Raw genomic sequence first — 24,151 nt, 5'->3', positions numbered from 1 at the left:
AAATATTTCACCTTTATTTATGAAAAAATCCCAAATTTACCCAAAAATTTGAAAAATTTGCAATTTTCTAAATTTCAATTTCTCTGCTTTTAAAACAGAAAGTGATACCTCATAAAATATTTATTATTTAACATTCCCCATATGTCTACTTTATGTTGGCATCATTTTGGAAATGTAATTTTATTTTTTTAGGACGTTAGAAGGCTTAGAAGTTTAGAAGCAATTCTTCAAATTTATAATAAAATTGCCAAAACCCACTTTATAAGGACCAGTTCAGGTCTGAAGTCACTTTGTGGGGCCTACATAGTGGATACCCCCATAAATGACCCCATTGTAGAAACTACACCCCTCAAGGTATTCAAAACCGATTTTACAAACTTTGTTAACCCTTTAGGCGTTCCACAAGAATTAAAGGAAAATGGAGATCAAATTTTTAAATTTCACTTTTTTGGCAGATTTTCCATTTTAATCCATTTTTTTCTTTAACACATCGATGGTTAACAGCCAAACAAAACTCAATATTTATTACCCAGATTCTGCGGTTTACAGAAACACCCCACATGTGGTCATAAACTGCTGTATGGGCACACGGCAGGGCGCAGAAGAAAAGGAACTCCACATGGTTTTTAGATGCCATGTCCCATTTGAAGCCCCCTGATGCACCCTTACAGTAGAAACTCCCAAGAAGTGACCCCATTTTGGAAACTAGGGGATAAGGTGCCAGTTTTATTAGTACTATTTTTGGGTACATATGATTTTTTGATCATTCATTATAACACTTTATGGGGCAAGGTGACCAAAAAATTGATTGTTTTAGCACAGTTTCTATTTATTTATTTTTACAGCGTTCACCTGAGGGGTTCAGTCAAGTGACATTTTTATAGAGCAGATCGTTACGGACGTGGCGATACCTAATATGTATACTTTTTCTCATTTATTAAAGTTTTACACAATAATAGCATTTTTGAAACAAAAAAATTATGTTTTAATGTGTCCATGTTCTGAGAGCTATAGTTTTTTTATTTTTTGAGAGATTTTCTTATGTAGGGGCTCATTTTTTGCGGGATGAGGTGACGGTTTTATTGGTACTATTTTGTGGGACATACGCGTTTTTGATCACTTGGTGTTGCACCTTTTGTGATGCAAGGTGACAAAAATTGCTTGTTTTGACACAGTTTTTTTTTTTTTTTTTTTTTTACGGTCTTCACCCGAGGGGTTAGGTCATGTGATATTTTTATAGAGCTGGTTTTTACGGACGTGGAAATACCTAATATGTATACTTTTTTTTATTTGTTTCACTTTAACACAATAATAGCATTTTTGAAACCAAAAAAAAGATGTTTTAGTGTCTCCATGTTCTAAGAGCTATAGTTTTTTTATTTTTTGAGAGATTTTCTTATGTAGGGGCTCATTTTTTGCGGGATGAGGTGACGGTTTTATTGGTACTATTTTGTGGGACATACGCGTTTTTGATCACTTGGTGTTGCACCTTTTGTGATGCAAGGTGACAAAAATTGCTTGTTTTGACACAGTTTTGTTTTTTTGTTTTTTTACGGTGTTCACCCGAGGGGTTAGGTCATGTGATATTTTTATAGAGCTGGTTTTTACGGACGCGGCAATACCAAATATGTCTATTTTATGTTAATTTTCCTTTTTTTTTATTTTTTTTTTATTCCTTACTTGGGAACTTTTTTTTTTTTTACATGTGAAACTTTATTTTATTTTATTTTTTCAACCCTTTATTTTTTTTATTTTATTTTACCCGTTTTTGTCCCCCATAAGGTCATACAAGACCTCTGGGGGACATTTGCTTCACTTTTTCTTTTTTTTTTCACTGTTGATTTCTCCTGTAACTGGGGCTGACATAGTAGCCCCAGTTACAGGACAAATGCACCCCTAGAGAGGCTGTACAGCAGCAATCCAGCGCTGTACAGCCTCACAGCAGGGCTGATCGAGGTCTCTGAGAGACCTCACACAGCTCCTGCACACTCCGGTCAAGGCGGTCACATGACCGCCGGGCCGGAACAGGAAGCGCATAGCTGTGTGAGCGCTGTGTCTGCAGCGATCTAGAAGGCAGGGACACCTGGGCACTGTCCCTGCCTCCTCTCAGGGTTGCCCTGCTGTCACTGACAGCGGGCAACCCGATCAGCAGCTGCACGATTAGCGTGCAGCTGTTATTTCTGAAAGGACGTTCTAAAACGTGCTTTCAGAAATAGACGTCCACCCATAGGACGTTTATATCCTATGGGCGGACGTGAAGCGGTTAAGTACCGGGCCCATTTTTTGTTTTGTTTTTCCTCCCCACGTTCCAATAGCCATAACTTTTTTTAAATTTTCCGTTCATACTGTATGGCCATATAAGGGCTTATTTTTGCAGGATAAGTTGTATTTGGTCACCATTTAATTGACCATGTCTGTTAGTGGAAAACGGAAAAAAATTATTTGAGGGATTAAACTGAAAGAATAAACAATGGTTTTGGGGGTTTTTACATCACGGCGTTCACTGTGCACTAAAAATCACATGATATCTTTATTCTGCAGCTCAGTACAAATACGGCGATACCAAATAGGGTAGGCTAAAAAAAATATATTCTTTGCATTACCATATTCTGATAGCCATAACGTTTCATTTTTTTATATTAGGGTGTTTACCGCACAGGAATCTTTTAAAAAATATTTAAATGGTTCAGACATTTTCGGACCCGTCAATACCTGATCTGTTTATTATTTTTTATCGTTTTTATATGCAAAATTGAGAAAGGGGTGTGATTTAAACTTTTAATATTTTAATGTTTGTTTTTTTTACTTTTACAGTAATAACTTTTAACCGCTTTAGGGGGCAAGAACCTGGGATCTTTTGATCCCTTGTCCTATTTACCGTAATAGAGAGTAGCCCTGGTAAGCTTCAAAAGTGTCCATTCTTCCAATGGTAACTGATCGCAGCCCCGCGATTTTACTGCAGGGCTCCGATCGTAAGGCAGAGGGAGCCGCATCCCTCTGCCTTGCCTTATAGATGCCGATCAGTGTTGATCGTCATTCCACGTCATTGTGGCTGGGAATCTGCTGTATGATACAACTGGCACCCCGCCTCCCTACCTGTATGGAGCAGATTCACCGCAGCAGCCCACTCCATACAAACCCTCAACCACTCAATAGTTGAGGGGGTTAAATGACACATAGGCCTTGATTTATCATGTGTTCCCTCCAGAATTCTGGCTGTAAAATAGAAAATGGGGCTTTTGCGAATTTTTGGGCTCAAAAAATTACCTTTTTTTTTTTTTTGCACCACACACTGCACTCACTGCAGAAATATGGATGGGAATGTGGGCATGGTTAGCTATGATAATGGTTTCACTACAGATTTAGCACTTTTTTAAAACGTCGCAAAAAATAGTGCATTCTCACTCCAATAGGAGGGTGGAGTAGGAAAACTGGAGTAGCTTTTCTAGACGAAAGAGTTTAGTTTAAGGATAAGACAAATTTATTAAACATGAGACATTTGATAAATATGGCATAAAATACAAGACTTAATGAAAATATTCCCCTCGTTATAAATCCCCCCCCCCATAAACCGTAATTATTAAGACAAAAAAAGAGAAAGCGGTCTATATCAAAAGGTAATAAACTATTTACTGGCCAAGATCGGTATCTAGGATATCTTAAGAATATAGTATCACTGTATTTAAACAAATATGAAAATTTACAGAAGAATCATTTGCTTGCAAATATCTGAGGACATTTTTCCCCAAATTTCCTTATTGAACAAGTCTAAAGCAACTTTTCAAGATTCATATTTGAACTTGGTATCAAAGTCAGACAGCATAAAGCACCTCAGACAGCCAGAGCCCATGACCACAAGCCTTCTTCTCATTTATATTGACAGGCTTGTAAATATAGTGGTTTAGCCAGCGCAGGACCACACAGAGCTGCTGGTTGAATGTGTTTCTGAGGACCTCCACTTAGTACAATTACTAGTAAGCATTACAATTAGTCATAATCTGTCCCTAGGTCCTACTTTGTTTGGACTGCTTTTCTTCCAATGAATTAAAAAATGATGTAAGGGAACCCAACACTTTTATTGTATACAAATTGAAGAACAAAGCAAGAGCTGGGAAATATATTAGTAATATATTGTGTCATTGAGCTAGAAGATCATATATTAGCAATAGACTACATTACGATAATCTTAATTATAAATTAATTTAAGTGATTTATTATGTTTCTGGATTTCATGATGTCTGTGTCCAGTGAATTTCTGCATATAGATTGCATATAGTCTACCTCCACAAGGCATATGAATGGACACATTGTAAAGTCTTAAAGGGTTTCTGTCACCCCACAAAACTCATATTATTTTTTTTGGATAGTTATATTCCTTATAGATGACGTCTTCTCTTTCGGTGATGTCATCGGCGCAGGCGCACTGAGGGAGTGCTGAGGAGACGAGCCTCCTCATCTCAGAGCGCCTGCGCCGAATGACCAGAGGCGCGCGATTTTTGAAATACTGACAGGGCCGGCCGGAGGAGGAGATCACGGCTGGCCCTGTCAATCAACACGGCGAGGGGGCGGTTTTCTGCTGCGGCTACCAGCAAGTAGACGCCCTACTTGCTGGTAGAGCCCTGATTTACATATTATAAAACTTCTTTTTCTAAAGAATCGGCCGCATGAAAGTAAGTAAGACTATTATATTCTCCTATATCGCGCTATAAGGAATATAACTATCCAAAAAAAAAAAAAATGAGTTTTGTGGGGTGACAGAAGCCCTTTAAGTCTTATGCCCAAAACAAGAGGCTATCACTTCTAGAAAACATACAAGCTGCTATTGTAATTTACTACTGTTATGCTAGTTATTTTTTCCAACTGTTGCTTTTTTATGGGAACGATGTAAAAATACAGCATGAGGCCGTCTGACGTGCAGGGTTCTGCGTGTACAAAGTGAATACTAAGGCAGGTTTGTGGGTCTAATCTATTACACTATGGTGTCTTTCTGAAAGGGTGCATACAACTCAGTATGGAATGTTATCATTGGACCCGGTACAGGTTTCCAAAAAAAAAAACTTTATTTTCATTCCAACTTTGTTTACATAAAGGTTCTAAAGATTACAACTGGCAGGTTATTTCTATATCCCACCTTGGCCGCCTCCTAACCTGGCATTCACCGAGGGCCTCAAAGCAGCAACCTGTCTGTTTCTATGGAATACGGTACTTTCAGATGAAGTAGCATATGGCGTTTCCACCTACCTGGCAATAAACAACATGATTTGCTTAAAATGTGTAGGAAATACAATATGTGTGGAGTCATACTACGAAAACATGCTTGGATGTAAGTAAAACCACTGCAGAAAAACAACAAACCTCTAGATCTTAGTACGGTATGTCTACGTCAACTGCAATTCAACCTCAAAATGTTTACCTTGCATCTGGCCATCTTAAATAGTTCTATGCTTTTAACATATTAAACAGGTGTTTTCTTTTACATTAAACTTTTTGGGCATTTCTATAACACTTGAGAAGGGAAATATAAATTGGTGACATTTATGAAAAATTGCTAATTACAGTACATAGAACTTAACAGGTTCTCATAAAAACTGCATTGCTGTCAATGAAACCCAAAGCACACCCTATAGCTGAAAGTAAAAATGTCTAAAAGAGCAGCCTATTATTGGAGATGTTAAAGGGGTATCTCATTCGTCAGCACCATCTGGTCGTAGTCCAACAGTGTCATAATCCAGGACAAGAGGGGCTATGCATAAACAGTTTGGTGATACACAACAAAACAGCACAAATAGTTCATAATTGTAAAAACACTTTAAAAAACCTCAGTATTTTTTTTAACCCATTAAAAAACAGGTTAATAAAGATGCAGAAAATGTGGCTCCCTACCAGTAAACAAAAACTGGTAGGGAGCACTGGGGCAGTGATGCTGCAATGATAAGGTAATTAATGGGTCTTTTATATGGGTGAATGGGTGCTATATCACCCATTCAATGACTGAAAGCATAAAACAGGGATGTTCAACCTGCAGCCCTGCAGCTGTTGGCAAATACAACTCCCAGCATGCCATAATAGCTGTAGGCTGACCAGGCATGCTGGGAGTTGTAGTTTTGCAACAGCTGGAGGGCTGAACTTTGGACATCCCTGGCATAAAGGATAAAAAAATTCTCTTTTGTTTCAATACACCAAGAACTGGGAACAAGAGGAGAGCCAACTGTACGATGTTCAGTGTTGCAGAGTGTTTTGAGCCACAATCCAGTACAGGAGGTAAGCTGAAGGTAGGTAGTGACCTTACTGTTAGCATCCAAATTGCTAAATTAAAGGAGAATGGGGGGAGGGTGGGGCAAAAACTCTTACTACAGCCACAACAGTACATACAATATTTTTTGTGCACTATAAGATGCACTTTCTTCCCCAAAAGTCTTATGGGGTGAATACTAATGAGCGCTTCCATTATAGTACAGGAGGACTGGGAAGTGGTAAATGCAGGGCTACCCATTGTGAGCTCTGTACTCACTACTTGCTGGTCTTCCTCGGCTGCACGCCGTGATGTGACTGTTCTCAGCGTGAGGACATCTGCACACTCTGTGACCTCACGCTGTGCGACGTCGGGTCACAGCACAGCATAGGAGGAAAAGCGTTGGGGGTCTTATTACATTGGAGGTTTGATCTGAGGTCTGATAAACATTGAGGGTTTGATTCGTGGTCTGATCTGAGATCTAATGAAAAAAATTTTTTTTCTTATTTACTGCCTCTGAAACCTAAGTGTGTCTTATAGGGCGAAAAATACAGTAATTCACCTATTCAATTACTGTAGTTCTGCTACCTGTATCTATCTGGAAAAAGATTTTTTGTAGTTAGTTGTTGCAAACAAAAAATTGAATTGAGACAATTATTGAAACCATAGCTGAAATGTTTTCCATGAGTAGAATACTGATGGCCTATTCTTACAATAGGTCTCAATATCTGATCAGTGGCAGTCCACTGCCTCCTCACAAAATACCAGACACAGCACCATATATTGTATAGTGGCTGTGTTTGGTATTGCAGCCCAGGACCACTCATTTAAATTGGACTGAGCTGCAAATAGGCCAGGTGACCGAACGTGATGTCTCTGGTCTGGGAAGAGGCTGCGGCTCCCACCAGAGCGCTGCGGCCTCTTCAAATAGCTGATCAAAATGAGTGCCGTGAGTCAGACCCCTTCTGATAATATATTGATGACCAATCCTGTGGATAGACCATCAATAGTGAACTCCTGGGAAAACCACTTTAACCTTTTCAGGACACATGTTGTCCTGGTACTTAAGGACACATGACGTACTGGTACGTCATGTATAGTTCCGATCAACGCCGCCCGGCGGGCGGTGATCAGTACCTAGTGCCTGCTCAAATCATTAAGCAGGCACCTTAGCTAAATGCGCGGGGGGGTCCCGTAACCCCCCCGTGTTGGCTTTTACCTGTGGTTGCGGCGGTGATCGGGCGTGCCATCGGGTCCCCATGCGGCTGTAGGGGGGACCCGATGGCATGGAAGGCAGCGTGATGCCTTCCTTAGGCATCTGCGCTGTCTTCCGGTGACGAGCCTGTGAGATCCAGCCCCCTGGATCTCACAGGCCGGAAGCTGTATGAGTAATACTCACTGTATTACTCATACAGCCAATGCATTCCAATACAGAAGTATTGGAATGCATTGTAAAGGGATTAGACCCCCAAAAGTTGAAGTTCCAAAGTGGGATAAAAAATGAAGTGAAAAAAAAAGTTGAAAAAATTAAAAGTTTCAAGTAAAAATAAACAAAAACTGCATTTTCCCCAAATAAAGTAAAAAATAATTGGTAAAATAGGGGGGGGGGGGAAAGTATACATATTAGGCATCGCCGCGTCCGTATTGACTGGCTCTATTAAACATATCACATGACCTAACCCATCAGATATACACCGTAAAAAATAAAAAATAAAAACTGTGCTAAATAAACCATTTTTTTGTCACCTTACATCACAAAAAGTACAACAGCAAGCGATCAAAAAGGTGTTTGCCCACCAAAATAGTACCAATCTAACCGTCACCTCATCCCGCAAAAAATTAGCCCCTACCTGAGACAATCGCCCAAAAAAATATGGCTCAGAATATGGAGACACTAAAACATCATTTTTTTGGTTTTAAAAAAAGCTGTTATTGTGTAAAACTTACATAAATAATAAAAATGTATACCTATTAGGTATCGCCGCATCCGTATCGACCGGCTCTATAAAAATATCACATGACCTAACCCCTCAGATGAACACCGTAAAACATAAAAAATAAAAACTGTGCTAAATAAACAATTTTTTTGTCACCTTACATCACACAAAGTGTAATAGCAAGCAATCAAAAAGTCATATGCATCCCAAAATAGTGCCAATCAAACCGTCATCTCATACCGCAAAAAATGATACCCTACCTAAAATAATCTCCCAAAAACTGAAAAGACTATGGCTCTCAGAATATGGAGACACTAAAACATGATTTTATAATTTTTTTCAAAAATGATATTATTGTGTAAAACTTACATAAATAAAAAAAAAAGTATACATATTAGGTATCGCCACGTCCGTATCGACCGGCTCTATAAAAATATCACATGACATAACCCCTCAGATGAACAACGTAAAAAATAAAAAATAAAAACTGTGCTAAATAAACTATTTTTTGTCACCTTACATCACAAAAAGTGTAATAGCAAGCAATCAAAAAGTCACACGAACCCCAAAATAGTGCCAATCAAACTGTCATCTCATCCTGCAAAAATCATACCCTACCCAAGATAATCGCCCAAAAACTGAAAAAAATTATGGCTTTCAGACTATGGAAACACTAAAACGTGATTTTTTTTGCTTCAAAAATGAAATCATTGTGTAAAACTTACATAAATATAAAAAAAGTATTCATATTAGGTATTGCCGCGTCCGTGACAACCTGGTCTATAAAAATACCACATGATCTAACCTGTCAGATGAATGTTGTAAATAACAAAAAATAAAAACGGTGCCAAAACAGCTATTTCTTGTTACCTTGCTTCACAAAAAGGGTAATATAGCAACCAAAAATCATATGTACCCTAAACTAGTACCAACAAAACTTCCACTCTATCCCGTAGTTTCTAAAATGGGGTCACTTTTTTGGAGTTTCTACTCTAGGGGTGCATCAGGGGGGCTTCAAATGGGACATGGTGTCAAAAAAAACAGTCCAGCAAAATCTGCCTTCCAAAAACCGTATGGCATTCCTTTCCTTCTGCGCCCTGCCGTGTGCCCGTACAGCAGTTTACGACCACATATGGGGTGTTTCTGTAAACTACAGAATCAGGGCCATAAATATTGAGTTTTGTTTGGCTGTTAACCCTTGCTTTGTAACTGGAAAAAATATATTAAAATGGAAAATCTGCCCAAAAATTTAAATTCTGAAATTTCATCTCCATTTGCCAATAACTCTTGTGGAACACCTAAAGGGTTAACGACGTTTGTAAAATCAGTTTTGAATACCTTGAGGGGTGTAGTTTCTTAGATGGGGTCATTTTTATGGAGTTTCTACTCTAGGGGTGCATCAAGAGGGCTTCAAATGGGACATGGTGTCAAACAAAACAGTCCAGCAAAATCTGCCTTCCAAAAACCGTATGGCATTCCTTTCCTTCTGCACCCTGCTGTGTGCCCGTACAGCAGTTTACAACCACATATAGGGTGTTTCTGTAAACTACAGAATCAGGGCCATAAATATTGAGTTTTGTTTGGCTGTTAACCCTTGCTTTGTAACTGGAAAAAAATATAAAAATGGAAAATCTGCCAAAAAAGTGAAATTTTGAAATTATATCTCTATTTTCCATTAATTCTTGTGGAACACCTAAAGGGTTAACGACGTTTGGAAAATCAGTTTTGAATACCTTGAGAAGTGTAGTTTCTAGAATGGGGTCATTTTTGGGTGGTTTCTTTTATGTAAGCCTCGCAAAGTGACTTCAGACCTGAACTGGTCCCTAAAAATTGGGTTTTTGAAAATTTCGGAAAAATTTCAAGATTTGCTTCTAAACTTCTACGTCTTGTAACATCCCCAAAAAATAAAATATCATTCCCAAAATGATCCAAACATGAAGTAGACATATGGGGAATGTAAAGTAATAACTATTTTTGGAGGTATTATTATGTATTATAGAGATAGAGAAATTAAAACTTGGAAATTTGCAATTTTTTTCAAATTTTTGGTAAATTTGGTATTTTTTTTATAAATAAAAATTTATTTTTTTGACTTCATTTTACCAGTGCCATAAAGTACAATATGTGACGAAAAAACAATCTCAGAATGGCCTGGATAAGTCAAAGAGTTTTAAAGTTATCACCACCTAAAGTGACACTGGTCAGATTTGCAAAAAATGGCCTGGTCCTCAAAGTGAAATAGGCTGTGTCCTAAAGGGGTTAAATGCTATGGTACAGTTATTTAAAAACAAGTATGTTAATGCTAGCAATCAGTTGTTATTTTTTGGGCTAAACAATTAAAATGATAAAGTACCATAAATCTAAACAAAAATTCTTCCAGATTTGTAGTTTGCATATTTAAGAATTATATAAATTGGCTCTACAATAACTAGCCAATTACTGATTTGTTACCTAACAATAAACAATCCTGTATAATCATGTCCAGAATCCAATCAATCACAAGAACTGCTTACATTGTTTACGGCAATCATAGATGTATGCTTTCTAGTGCTACATTGTAATTGAATTTAGCATAAATCTCCCTGCTAATTTAAAGATTATGTCCATCTTGCAAATACCTATTGTTCCAAGGAATTTAAACATAAAAATGAAGTAAATAATTTGCAATAAAAATGCTCCATAGTGTTGTACAAGTCCTATGCAGTTCTATGTGCAGCAAGCCTCTGAGTACCTAGTTCAGAGGATGGGAGTGGTAGTGGCCCTAATGAGGTGTTGTATCACGGTGTGCTCCCTCAGACCGTTGCTCCCTGGGGATTGGTGCAGTGGAAATGTAGTTCAAAGAATGAAGCCAGAAGTAAACATATAAGTCTTTTTTACCTGGTGCATCCAGCAGCAGCAAATACAACGTACAGTTTCTGGCACCTGTTAAGGAGATATGGAGGCAGGTTGCATGGCTGCAACTTAGCACTTGTGGGTTTACATGTCCACTGTCAGGTTCAGACTTGAATTTTATCTGGCCTGGTGGTGGTTTTTGGTGATGGGTGTCAGCCGTAGTCCCTCACCTTGCAGCAGTGTCTGAAATATAGGATTATGCTGATCACTCTGCTGTCTTATTTTTTAAAGGGAACCTGTCATCAACTTTATGCTGACCTCACTGAGGGCAGCATAAATTAGTGACATAAATGCTGATTTCAGCGGTGTGTCACTCATGAGCTAAAAGTAAGTGGTTGCTGAGAACCAGCATCATAATCATTGCAGCAGAGGCCTTGAAAAGAGTCAAATCTACTTGAGAAGAGTCCTGGTTATTCATAATCTCCTGCTCTCCTGCCCACCTGCTGATGACTGGCAGTTCTCTCCTAGAGAGAAAGGGAGACAACTAGGTAGAAGACTGTCAGTCATCAGCAGGTGGGCAGGAGAGCAGGAATTCATGACTAACCAGGACTCTTCTCAAGTGGCCGGGACTCTTTTCCAGGCCCAGTCTGCAATGATTGTGATGTTGGTTCTCGACAACCACTTACTTTTAACTTATAAATGACAGACCTCTGAAATCAACTCACCTGTCTCTACGTTATACTGCCGTTAGTATGGGCAGCATAAAGTTGATGACAGGTTCCCGTTAAGTGTTTTCTTGAGACAGGAATAAGTTGATCTCTCTGGAGAATCTTTGCAAGACAGAGCTCTGCAGTGTGCTTCCTTTACCTTCTCTAGTTGCTTTCAAACTCCTCCTGCTGGCAGGATGCAGGACCAGCCCACTCCTACATAGAGGGGAGGAACAGGCTGTTTGGCACTCCTCCTGCCAACCTTTGCCATCCACTCCTCTTTTGCAGAAATGCACAGCCAATACATAAAATACATAACAGTATAATAAACACATATGTAGAATACATTTGCAGACATCCCCAGGTCTAAAATTTATTTAGACTATTTAAATTAATGATTTACTGTCATTTAAAATAAAATAAAAACTGGATGTGAATGTGAACATTGTCTGAGGCAGGACATCTCCTGTCTATATGACCTATTTGGCCATATCGATGTTAAAGAGCCTCTGTCCGCATGATCAACCCTATTAAACCAGGTATATTGCCTGGTAGGGTTGATCATGCTGAATGATACGTTATTTACCTTTGTGGGTTACAGTGTTGCGGGAATATGAGGATTTCTTATCTTTATGCAAATCAGGCAATTGGAGCACCAAGGTGCAGGCTGTAGGGCTTCGAACACCGCTACAACTATGCCTCTAGTGCTCATTACACTCCCCCGTCCCCTTTGATGGGGCTAATAACCGTATCTAAAGGTACCTGCAATGGTACCTGGATCATTGATGATCCAGCGTTAGTATTAGGGATGATCGAATCAACTGCGGATTAAATATCCGAAGTCGATTGGCATAAAACTTAATTAGAATACTGTACGGAGTGACATACAGTATTAGAATATATTCTCTCAGATGAGCGGAAGTTATTACTTAGCGAAGTCTTGCAAGACTTCGGGTAAAAACTTCCGAAATTAAGTTCTACTGTAAAAAACCTTTTACCAAACTCGGGTTCTGTTCCAAGGTACCACTTGGAACCGAAACCGAGTTCAGTAAAAGGTTTTTAACAGTAGAAATTAATTTCTGAAGTTATTACCTGAAGTCTCGCGAGACTACATAAAGTAATAACTTCTGCTCATCCGAAAGAAATACCTTCTAATACTGTACGGAGAGCTCGTTTCATCCGAAGTCGATTCCCTAATCTCTAGTTAGTATGTTATATGGAGTCATTGGTGTCCGTGTGTTTTATGAAAATCATACATTTCCGTAGGAATGCATGCATTTGGCATCGAGCGCTGTGTGTGATAGAAAACTTACCTTTCCATCCAGATGGATTAGTCCACAAGCAAGTGGAGGTGCTGGCGGCTTCCCACATAGTGGAGGAGCACAGCTGCCAGCAGGATGGAAAGGTATTCTCTCCTTCCAGCACAGTGCTCGCTACCCTCTGCAGAGGCTCCACTGACATAAATGACTGCATACATATAAGCCACAGCACATTATCATAATCATGTCTTCCTAGGGGAAACACACTTGCAGCAATAACTCCATATAACATATTAACACTGGACCACCAATGATTATTAGTGAGTCACAGTGCAGACCCAAGAAGACAATCAAAGGGTAGGGGGAGTGAACTAAGCACTCGGAGTATAGCTGTAGTGGTGCTCAAAGCTCTACAGCCCTCCCATTGGTGCTCCAATAGCATGATTTGCATAAAGATAAAAATCCTTATATTTCCACAATGATACAACCTACAAAGATAAATAAAGTATCGTTTTCATCAGCACGATCAATCCTAGGAGGCAGTATACCTGGTTTAATAGGGTTTATCAGGCTGAAGGAGGCTCTTCAAGGAGAGTCCCCTGATTAGTCATCAAGCAGTGGCACTTACTCAGGTGCACTGAGGCCATCTGGTTCCAGCAGGGTAAATCTCTGCATGACTGTTGTTTCCTCAGCTACATTATCAGGGATCTCAGGGGATCTCCTTGGTGACTTCCTTATGAGAATGGAGAAACCCAATGAAAATGATGCTTACCCAATTTAGCGCAATTTGTTACATACACATTTTAAATCAATTATTAGCCATGTATTCTGTAAAAAAAAAATAGGCTGCCATGATGAGCTGATAGCAGTGAGATCACCCTTGAAGATCTGAATTTCCCCTTGGCTGTTAACCCCATGAGCCTAACTTTTCAGACTTGCAAAAGAAGCAATTCTTAGAGATTATAGGTTCATATTAGATTATTACTGGATTATGGCTTTCAATAATTCATGACCTGCTGTAGTCACTACATAAGCAGACTATAAAATAAAATGTGGCATGCAAATCAATGTCCTGAGATTCATTAAAGAGGTTCTTCAGAATTTTCATATTGATGGTCTATCCTCCAGATAGGTCATTAACATGAGATCAACTGAGGTCTAACTCCCGGCACCCACATCAATCAACTATTTAAGGATACTGTGGCGCTCACAGGAGCTCTGATGAGTAGTGTTGGGCGAGCATACTCGGCCGAACACCATTTTGACTCTAGCATCGCAATGCTCGGCACATCGTGGTGTTCGGCCGAACACCGCGTGTGCTCTAACGCGATGCTTGAGTCTCCTCCCCGCACGTTTGTTGGCTGCTACGCAGTCAATAAAAACGTGCGGAGAAGTACTGGCACTCACTGTAATGCCGTAGCCATGTTGGTTACTGACATTACAGTGATTGGCTGGCTGGAATGTGTCATCGGGTGCTATATAGCACCCGATGACACGTGGTTCGGCTCAGTCTTATGTGATATACAGGTTGTATCGGAGTGCCTCTTCCTTGTAATTTTTGGCAGCATTTGCACTTTATATACAAGTAAATATATAGGAAAGAATGTTTCCTAACAATTTTTCCTCTAAAATAGATTTTATCTTCGGTTTTGTGCGTATTATTGTCAGTCTGTAAAAGTGGCGTACTACTCGGACAACATCGTTCCCAGCAGCGACCTGGGAGTCCAAGATGCATCCAGACATCCTCCCCATGCTATTCCCAAACCATTTCAGTGATGTTTCCATCAATTTCTGACCTTTTCCTGTGAACCAGACACCTTCCTCTCTTCAGAGCAGGGAGTGCCTGGTTTAATGCTCTGGTTCTCCCATTGACTTCCATTGTGCTCTGGTGCTCTGTAGAGCACCCGAGTATCCAAATGTGTTCTACTCGAGCACCAGAGCATCCGAGCACTTTGGGGCTCGATCACCACTACTGATGAGTACTGCAGCCTCTTCAGCTCACCAAGCACCACGCCATCCATTGGATTGTAGCTGTGCTTGGTATAGCAGATAAGTTCACTTGAATGGGGCCGAGTTGTGTCTAGGCCATGTGAACAATGAACATGACATCACAAGGTCTAAGCGTTTACGGAGCTCCACCGACTCTTCGTACAGCTGATCAGTGGGGTTACTGGGTGTCAGACAACCACTGATCTGACATAGAAGACCTATCCTGATAAAGCATATACATTTTTATTAGAAATAACAGACCACTCTTAGTAGAGTGAAAAATAAACCAGATTGCTGCATCTGTTACAAATTGCAACTTTTTTTTCCAAATGGGTCCTATTACTGAGAATTCCCATCACATCCTAAATATTATCCTGTCATACTGAAAGGAAGACAAATCTTGAGCTTATATGGCAGGAAAAGTGTTTAGCGCATATCTGTATGTCATCAGCTGCTCTGTAGTTTATTACTGGACTGTGAGCTGCATAATGCCATGCTATTTTTGTCAACTTAGTGCATATTTTTTGTTTTTTACACTACAATGTGAGCAACTATTCTTTTAAATTTACAGTTTTTAACAATGAGGATGGTCTAGCCTAAGAGTACGATTCCATGGTACAGCTAACCACATGTGACCAGGCCACGTCCACCCACAACAACCAATGGCCATGGTAAACTCATGGAGCCATTGGCTGCCGGGGGTGGGTGTGGCTTGCCACACTGTGGGGCCGTACCATAATATCTATGACCATAAGATCTATAAGATCTAGGTGTTTAAGCCTCACATAAGTACTAGAAATTAAATCGGGTTTTATTCAACTCTGTTCAGATACACAAAAGATCTCGGCAAGGGATGGTAATCAAGGTGATACTACTGAAAGCATGTCTTCTCATAGGTAAACTACTAATAATTGTCTAATTTCAGCATATTCAGAATTCCAGGGTCAGGCTATGGCTGATCAGTCATTTGTATGAATTCATGATTTCTTAGAACCCAGTCAATAGGTAGATAATATTTCAACTCAATGTGCCAAGTGTATCGAAAAATAGATCAATTATAAAATATTTTTTCCTTCAAGACCTAAACCTATGGTTTAGATGCACTTCCGTGTGCATGCAAAAAATCAATTAAAGGGGTTGTCTCATCATGGACAATGGGGGCATATCACTATGCCCCCACCCATAGGTGCCGCACCCATATCAAGAACGGAGCTCCGCAAGGTGGTGGCTCCCCATTGAAGTGAATAGGTGCGCACTGCGCATGCGCGGACCCCACGACCATTAATTTCTATGGGGATTTTTGCCGGCCCCATAGAAAATGAATGGAAGGCGGCTGCGCATGCGCAGTCCACCCTCCTTCACTTGCGGGGCTCCGTTCTCGATATAGGTGCGGGTCCCAGCCGTAGAACCCGCACCTATAAGACAATGGGGGCATATCCTAGCGATTTGCCCCCATTGTCCATGATGAGACAACCCCTTTAATAGAGCCCTGTATAATGGGTCCTAAAGAAAAATATATTTAGCTGAAAAAAAACTTTGCCCTATATTTGCTCTTATTTCCTATTGAAAAGGACTTATCTCAAGGTGGATAAAGACATGAGATAACTTTCACTGTCCTCTGACTCCTATGGCTGGAACACAGATAAGCGATGTCAGATATCAGCATAAAGCTTAGGCTACGTTCACATATCCATCTACAAACTCTGGCAGTCTACCAGAGTTTACTGTAACCGGCCCAGCAGAATATTGCTGTGCATCGTTAGATACCCATAGACAACAATGGAATCAGACGGGGATCTGACCGCCGGTTTCCGGCATAAATGCTGGGTTGACCTGACTGCATGCAGTACAGCAAAGACTGTTTGATTTATATAGGCTTTGAACTAAAAGGGAAATTGTCACCCTGATTATGGACCATAATGTACAGTAATACAGTAATCCAGATCACAATTTTTTTATTTTCCTCCCTTTCCACCGCTGTCAGCGTCATAGCTCATAGCGGTGTCCACTCCATTGTGTTAGAACAGCACAGCAGTCTGGACTGTGTATTTCAGTGCAACTGTGAGTGCTGATAGTGGGGGAATCGTAGGCCACGTGACGTCACGTTCATTGGTCACATGGTCTAGGCGCAGCTCAGCCCTGCTCAATTGAATGGGACTGAGCTGCAATATCAAGCACAGCTGCTATAAAATGGAAAGCGCTGTGCTTGGTAAGCTCTTCAAGACGCTAATCGTCGGGGATGCCGGTAGTCGGATCCTTGTCATCTCCAAAGATAGGTCTCCTCTCCAAGGATAAGTCATCAAAATAAAAAGCCCAGAAAACGCTTTTAACGCATGACTATTTAAATTTTCTGATGACCATATGAATATTATTTTTTATTATTAATTAGTTTATTATAAATTATTATTATAAATTATTAATTACTATAAATTTTTAGTAGTATATCTTATACCACTAATACATACTCCTTGTCAATGCATACAAATACATATTCACAGCATTACATAAGGTAACGATGCACTTATAGTTTTGATACTCACCACTGGTAATACCCAGCCGGCAATTAAGGGTGGGTTCACATCAGCGTTATGTATTCCATTATGGCTTTCCGTTATAACATGGTTATAACGGAAAATAACGGAATCCATAAGACGGAAGTCAAAACGGAAGCCTTTAAAAGGCATTCCGGTTTGCTTTCCGTCATAATAGAAGTCTATGGGAATCATAACGGATCCGTCTGGTTCCCGTTATGCAGAACGGACAAAAAAGTCCTGTCGATAGGACTTTTTATTTCGTCTTGCATAACGGGAACCAGACAGATCCGTTATGATTCCCATAGACTTCTATTATGACAGATCAAAACCGAATGCCTCTTAAAGGCTTCCGTTTTGACTTCCGTCATATGTTATAACGGAAAGCCATAACGGAATACATAATGGTGATGTGAACCCACCCTAAGGGTCCATTCACACGTCCGTTGTTTCTTTCCTGATCTGTTCCGTTTTTTGCGGAACAGATCTGGACCAGATCTGGACCCATTCATTTTCAATGGGTCCTGAAAAAAAATCAGACATTGAGCTGTCCGATTTTTTTCAGGACCCATTGAAAATGAATGGGTCCAGATCTGGTCCAGATCTGTTCCGCAAAAAACGGAACAGATCAGGAAAGAAACAACGGACGTGTGAATGGACCCTTATTCACACATTTCTAGGAGGAATAACAGAGGAAAGACACAACATGCACTCATACAAAATAATGCTGAGGAACTGTTGGTAAGGATACTTTCACACTGGCGTTTCTGGGTCCGCTTGAGAGATCCGTTTCAGGGCTCTCACAAGCGGCCCAAAACGGATCAGTATAGCCCCAATGCATTCTGAATGGATAAGGATCCATTCAGAATGCATAAATTTAGCTGCGTTTAGTCTCCGTCTTTTTTTTAGACGGTCACTAAAACGCAGCTTGCAGCGCTTTGGTGACCGTCTGACTATGCGGAGCCTAACAGATCCGTCTAGACTTACAATGTAAGTCAATGGGGACGGATTTGTTTTTCACTGACACAATATGGTGCAATTGAAAACAGATCCGTCCCCCATAGACTTTCAATGTAAGTCAAGATGGATCCGTTTTGACTTAGACTTTTTTTTTAATGAATAATGCAAACGGATCCGTTATTAACGGATACAAGCGTTTGCATTATTCGTGCAGATCCGTCTGTGTAGATACAAGACAGATCCACACAAAACGCGAGTGTGAAAGTAGCCTGATGTGACGATTATTTGCTAAAACAGACATGTCAGGAAAGGTGACAAGTCCTATTTAAAGGGAATGGGGAAAGAGTTTTTGGCAATTTTTATACCTATATTTAAAATAAACTAAAAACCTGCACTGGCCACTACGCCTAATATTATGTTATGACTCAATGTTCTGTAAGTAGTCATCTCATTATCATTGCAGTCAGGATTACAATGAAAGAGTAGATAACACTAGATCTACCATTCACATTAGGTGATAATCACAGTTTATCTACTCCCTCCTTGCATAGGTTACAGTGCTTGTCTCTTATAGAGGTCAATATGTAGCCTCCAGTCAGTTGGGCCTATGGTCCATGTCGCTACTGTTTTGGCTGTTGTGTGATGTTAAAGGGGTTATCTGAGATTGGAAATGCCCCGCCCCTCACACTGATTCTACTTATCTGGCTCCACCGCTCCCGGCGTCACTCCTGGTACCTGCACGACCGCCACTGCTTCTCCCCGTGCGCGGATGAAAACATCCAGCGTCGGGGGAAGGGGGGCAGCCAATGGCAGGCGGTGATGGGGAGCCTCACCTGCGATGCTAGTCTGCCATTGGCTGGCCCCACTGACACTGGATGTTTTCATCCGCGCACGGGGAGAAGCAGTGGTGCCATGCGGGGACCAGAAGAAGTGGCGCAGGGAGCCAGGCAAGTAGAATCAGTGTGAGGGGCCCGGGCATATGAGGGGGCATTTCCAGCCTTGGATAACCCCTTTAATAACAGCTCAAGAAAGATGGCTGCCCATATAATCGTCTAAAGAAAATAGAATAATATAAATATTAATATAATAATAATATAACAGAGAAAAGGAATGTGTTTCACTATTCACTCTGATTCTAACGAGTAACAAAATATATAAAGGTGATATATTCCCTTAAAACATCAACTAAAAGAAGCCCGTTTGACAAACATAAGAAATGAATTAGTTCATAAAACCCCAAAAGCCCTTGTCGACCCTGTACTGAAGAACATCAAAAGCTATTACCTGCCTCATGGTAACAGAATATATCACACGTAAATACAGGTCGTGAGATCTTCCCAGAAACGCACTCCTCAGTGCAGGAAATTGAAGGAAGTTATGTTGACTTTTTAATTCAGAAGGGAAATCTCTGAAGATTACAGCAACATAAATCTCATTATGTTTTCTTCAAGCTCTAACACTAATGCAAGTGAAACAAGGTGTAATGCCTGATGGGGGCCTCTGGGTAGCTTGTTTGTGCTTCTGTAATTGGATAATACATTAAATTGTTACAGCACTGTGCCATGAACGCCACCACAGAAATCACCCACCTACTGTAGGTAAGAAGAAAGAGCCTCTGTGTAACAGTCCAAGCATACTACTGCCATTTATTCCCAGTTATCAGTCAGAGATATCTAAGAAATCTCAAGAATACACCAGACACCATCTAAAATTGTCACCCTGTTCCTAGCATGCTCAGTACCAACTGATTAAAATTATACAAAATCTCGTCAAAAGGTAAAAAAATAAAAAATAAACATAAAATGACAATAAGACACAATAAACACTAACACAAGCAGCAAATAAACAGAAGAGAAATAAAACAGAATAGAAAAATGATAATAAATGCCTAGGTAGAAACAGCAAGGATCTGCATCTCACATATTTCAAATGAGAAAATGACCCGTATATAAGCGTAAAGAATGAATACACCTTCTAGCACATTTCTTGTTATGTCTAATTAGTCGCGTGCCAACCTTTGGTATGTTCCATAATAAATCCCTTGACCACATTTTCTGCAGGGCTGGCAGAAATGGAAAGGCGCTATTCATTGAATCTAAGGACACACCACAGAAACTTACCACACTGCACGGCTTTCTTGCAAGATTCCAGCACGCTACAGATTTCAACAGCCATCTCTCTCTATGCTTGAAAAAGCCTCCCATATGACTATGATTAAGTAGGATATGAGAAAGCTCCAATCAGTGTTTCCCTTTCACCGAAACCTCCTCCCCCCCAAGCATTACATGTGGTGTAGGGACAGGGTTATGCCTTTACTTAAACAGTAACCATCTGTTGCTTGCAGGAAAGCTGTGTCTTGATCTCAGGTTTCCCTGCTTCTTAGCACAATAACTTGGCTTTGGATTGGGTAGGTCCCTTCTTACAACACGTACAAGAGTTACAAAAGCTGCAGCAACTTCATCATTCACACCGTAGGTCCAGACCAAATGTTCAGCTTTTTCCAGCTGCTACCCTAGAATTCCAATAACTGCAAACCACAGGCAGCAGAACTCGGAGCTCAAGATGGGTGGCTTTTGGACAATACAGATTTTTAATAAGTTAAAATTATTATTATTATAGGATGAGAATTAAAAAAAATAATCTGAGGCCTCGTTCACATTTGAGCGTCTGTGGAAAATCCATCCGTGTTTCATCTGTGAAGATATTAGTAAAGAATCTGTGTTTGGACCATATGTCTGTTTTTGTTCTCCTGTGTGTCATCCTTATTCCATGGACACTGCTCAGCTAAAAATTAATTTCCAAAGCATGTCCTACAAGCGGTCAGTGAAAAGCGGACCAAACACGGATGCAATCCGTGTTGTGACACTGGTTTCTCCAATACCCATAGACTTCAATGGGCGTTTGGTCCGCGTCTCGGACCAAAGTAGTGCATGTCTAGAGCCACGGTCACCACTGATGTGTGAACAAACACATTAAAATTGATGGGAACGTGTGCTGTCCGCAGAAAATGTCTGTGATTCACTGATAAGTGACAGCCTCATATGATGTACAGCTAACTAGGCTATTGGAGAACAAATATGGGTAAGGGCTGAACCCATAATTCAGCACTGGGTGGAATGGAGAAAATGGTTTATATGTATACATATATTTCTTGTTTATATAGCATTGTCATATTCTGCAGCTCTGTGCAGAGATTGTCATCACTCACGTTAGTCCCTGTCCCCAGGGCTCACACACGTATTTGGTCAATTTTAGAAAAAACAAGGAACGTATTAGAAGTGTCGGACAGGGGTGCCTAAAGCCAACCAGTAAAATTCATTCATTCAGTCAGTGCGGACTGTTGGGGGGAAAATCAGCTACTCGGCGGTGTGGCAGTTTTTTGTTAAGCCGCCGGAGGAGGTTAACATGGCCATATGTAGAATATGTGGGCAGAAGGTGAATGTTGGCACCACAGCCCTGCGTCATCATACAGTATGCTGCTGCTACTGCCATCTCCACACTTGGTCACCTTGCCACTCTGTGGTATCCACCTGATGCTGCTACTGTCATCTCCACACTATGTCAACTTGCCACTCTGTAGTATCCTGATGATGCTGCTGCTACTGCCATCTTCACACTATGCCACCTTGCCACTCTGTGGTCTCCTGATGCTGCTGCCATCTACACACTTGGTCACCTTGCCACTCTGTGGTATCCTCCTGATGCTGCTGCCATCTCCACACTATATCACCTTGCCACTCTATGGTATCCTGATGCTGCTGCCGCCATCTCCACACTGTCATCTTGCCACTCTATGGTTTCCTGATGCTGCTGCTGCTACTGCCATCTCCACACTATGTCAACTTGCTACTCTGTGGTATCCTCCTGCTGCTACTGCTGCTGCTGCCATCTCCACACTATGTCACTTTGCCACCCTGTGGTATCCTCCTGATGCTGCTGTCATCTGCACACTATGTCAACTTGCTACTCTGTGGTCTCCTGATGCTGCTGCTGCTACTGCCATCTCCACACTATGTCAACTTGCCACTCTGTGGTATCCTCCTACTGCTGCTGCCATCTCCACACTATGTCACCTTGTCACTCTCTGGTCTCCTGCTGCTGCTACTGCTCTCTCCACACTATGTCACCTTGCCACTCTGTGGAATCCTCCTGATGCTGCTGTCATCTGCACACTATGTCAACTTGCTACTCTGTGGTCTCCTGATGCTGCTGCTGCTACTGCCATCTTCACACTATGTCCCCTTGCCACTCTGTGGTATCCTCCTGCTGCTGCCATCTCCACACTATGTCACCTTGCCACTCTGTGGTATCCTCTTGATGCTGCCATATCCACACTATGTCACCTTGCCACTCTGTGGTCTCTTGATGCTGCTACTGCCATCTCCACACTATGTCACCTTGCCAATCTGTGGTATCCTGCTGCTGCTACTGCAATCTCCACACTATGTCACCTTGCCACTCTGTGGTATCCTCCTGCTGCCATCTCCACACTATGTCAACTTGCTACTCTGTGGTATCCTCCTACTGCTGCTGCTGCCATCTCCACACTATGTCACTTTGCCACCCTGTGGTATCCTCCTGATGCTGCTGTCATCTGCACACTATGTCAACTTGCTACTCTGTGGTCTCCTGATGCTGCTGCTGCTACTGCCATCTCCACACTATGTCAACTTGCCACTCTGTGGTATCCTCCTACTGCTGCTGCCATCTCCACACTATGTCACCTTGTCACTCTGTGGTCTCCTGCTGCTGCTACTGCTCTCTCCACACTATGTCACCTTGCCACTCTGTGGAATCCTCCTGATGCTGCTGTCATCTGCACACTATGTCAACTTGCTACTCTGTGGTCTCCTGATGCTGCTGCTGCTACTGCCATCTTCACACTATGTCCCCTTGCCACTCTGTGGTATCCTCCTGCTGCTGCCATCTCCACACTATGTCACCTTGCCACTCTGTGGTATCCTCTTGATGCTGCCATATCCACACTATGTCACCTTGCCACTCTGTGGTCTCTTGATGCTGCTACTGCCATCTCCACACTATGTCACCTTGCCAATCTGTGGTATCCTGCTGCTGCTACTGCAATCTCCACACTATGTCACCTTGCCACTCTGTGGTATCCTCCTGCTGCCATCTCCACACTATGTCACCTTGTCACTCTGTGGTCTCCTGCTGCTGCTGTTCCCCTCTCCACACTATGTCAACTTGCCACTCTGTTGTCACGCCCATGTGCATGGTCATGACTCCTTGGGAGCCGCATACAGTTGCCCGCGGTTTGGGTGTTTTGTCAACCGCAGCTGGGGGCTGTTAGTAGTTTGCCTCAAGTGCGGTTGCCGCGGACAACAGGTGTTTGTTGGCAGTGTAGCAGCCTGAGCTGGTTGCTAGGCGTCTCACTGTTAATGCGTGCGGTTGCCTCTGGCTATCTGTGTGTCTATGTATGCACTTTCTCTGTCTGGTGTGCACGAGGTTTATGTATGTGTGCACTGTGACACTTCCCTCCACTTGTGGCTGCCCGTGGCAATGTGTGGAGTTGTGTACATGTGGTGGCAGTGTCTCGGCCTTCTGGCTATTTCCCAGGACATGGTTGCCACGCATGTCGTTGCCTGAGGTAACAGCTGCAGTGTAATAGTTGATTGTACACTTCCCCTTTAAGTGGCTTTCTTCCCTTGCCTGGTGTAGGGAGGGTTAACTCCCTTCTTAGTGT

At 41.4% G+C, this 24,151-nt stretch overlaps 1 protein-coding gene across 4 annotated transcripts in view; it reads right to left on the bottom strand.

Annotated features, from left to right (window-relative positions):
- The window catches only part of BMPR1B (bone morphogenetic protein receptor type 1B), a 455,592-nt gene that overhangs the window by 279,922 nt on the left and 151,519 nt on the right, over positions 1 to 24,151 (bottom strand). The window contains exon 1 of one of the 4 annotated variants that reach the window (XM_040418175.1): positions 20,568 to 20,586. The exons of the other annotated variants lie outside the window; for them this stretch is intronic. The gene's annotated coding sequence lies outside the window, so the exon portion shown is untranslated. Of the gene's footprint in view, positions 1 to 20,567; positions 20,587 to 24,151 lie in introns of those variants that run through there. 4 annotated transcript variants of the gene reach the window in all.

The sequence above is a fragment of the Bufo bufo genome, chromosome 2, assembly GCF_905171765.1.
Source record: "Bufo bufo chromosome 2, aBufBuf1.1, whole genome shotgun sequence".
Lineage (NCBI taxonomy): Eukaryota > Metazoa > Chordata > Amphibia > Anura > Bufonidae > Bufo > Bufo bufo.
This window is presented reverse-complemented; position numbering and strand designations above follow the sequence as displayed.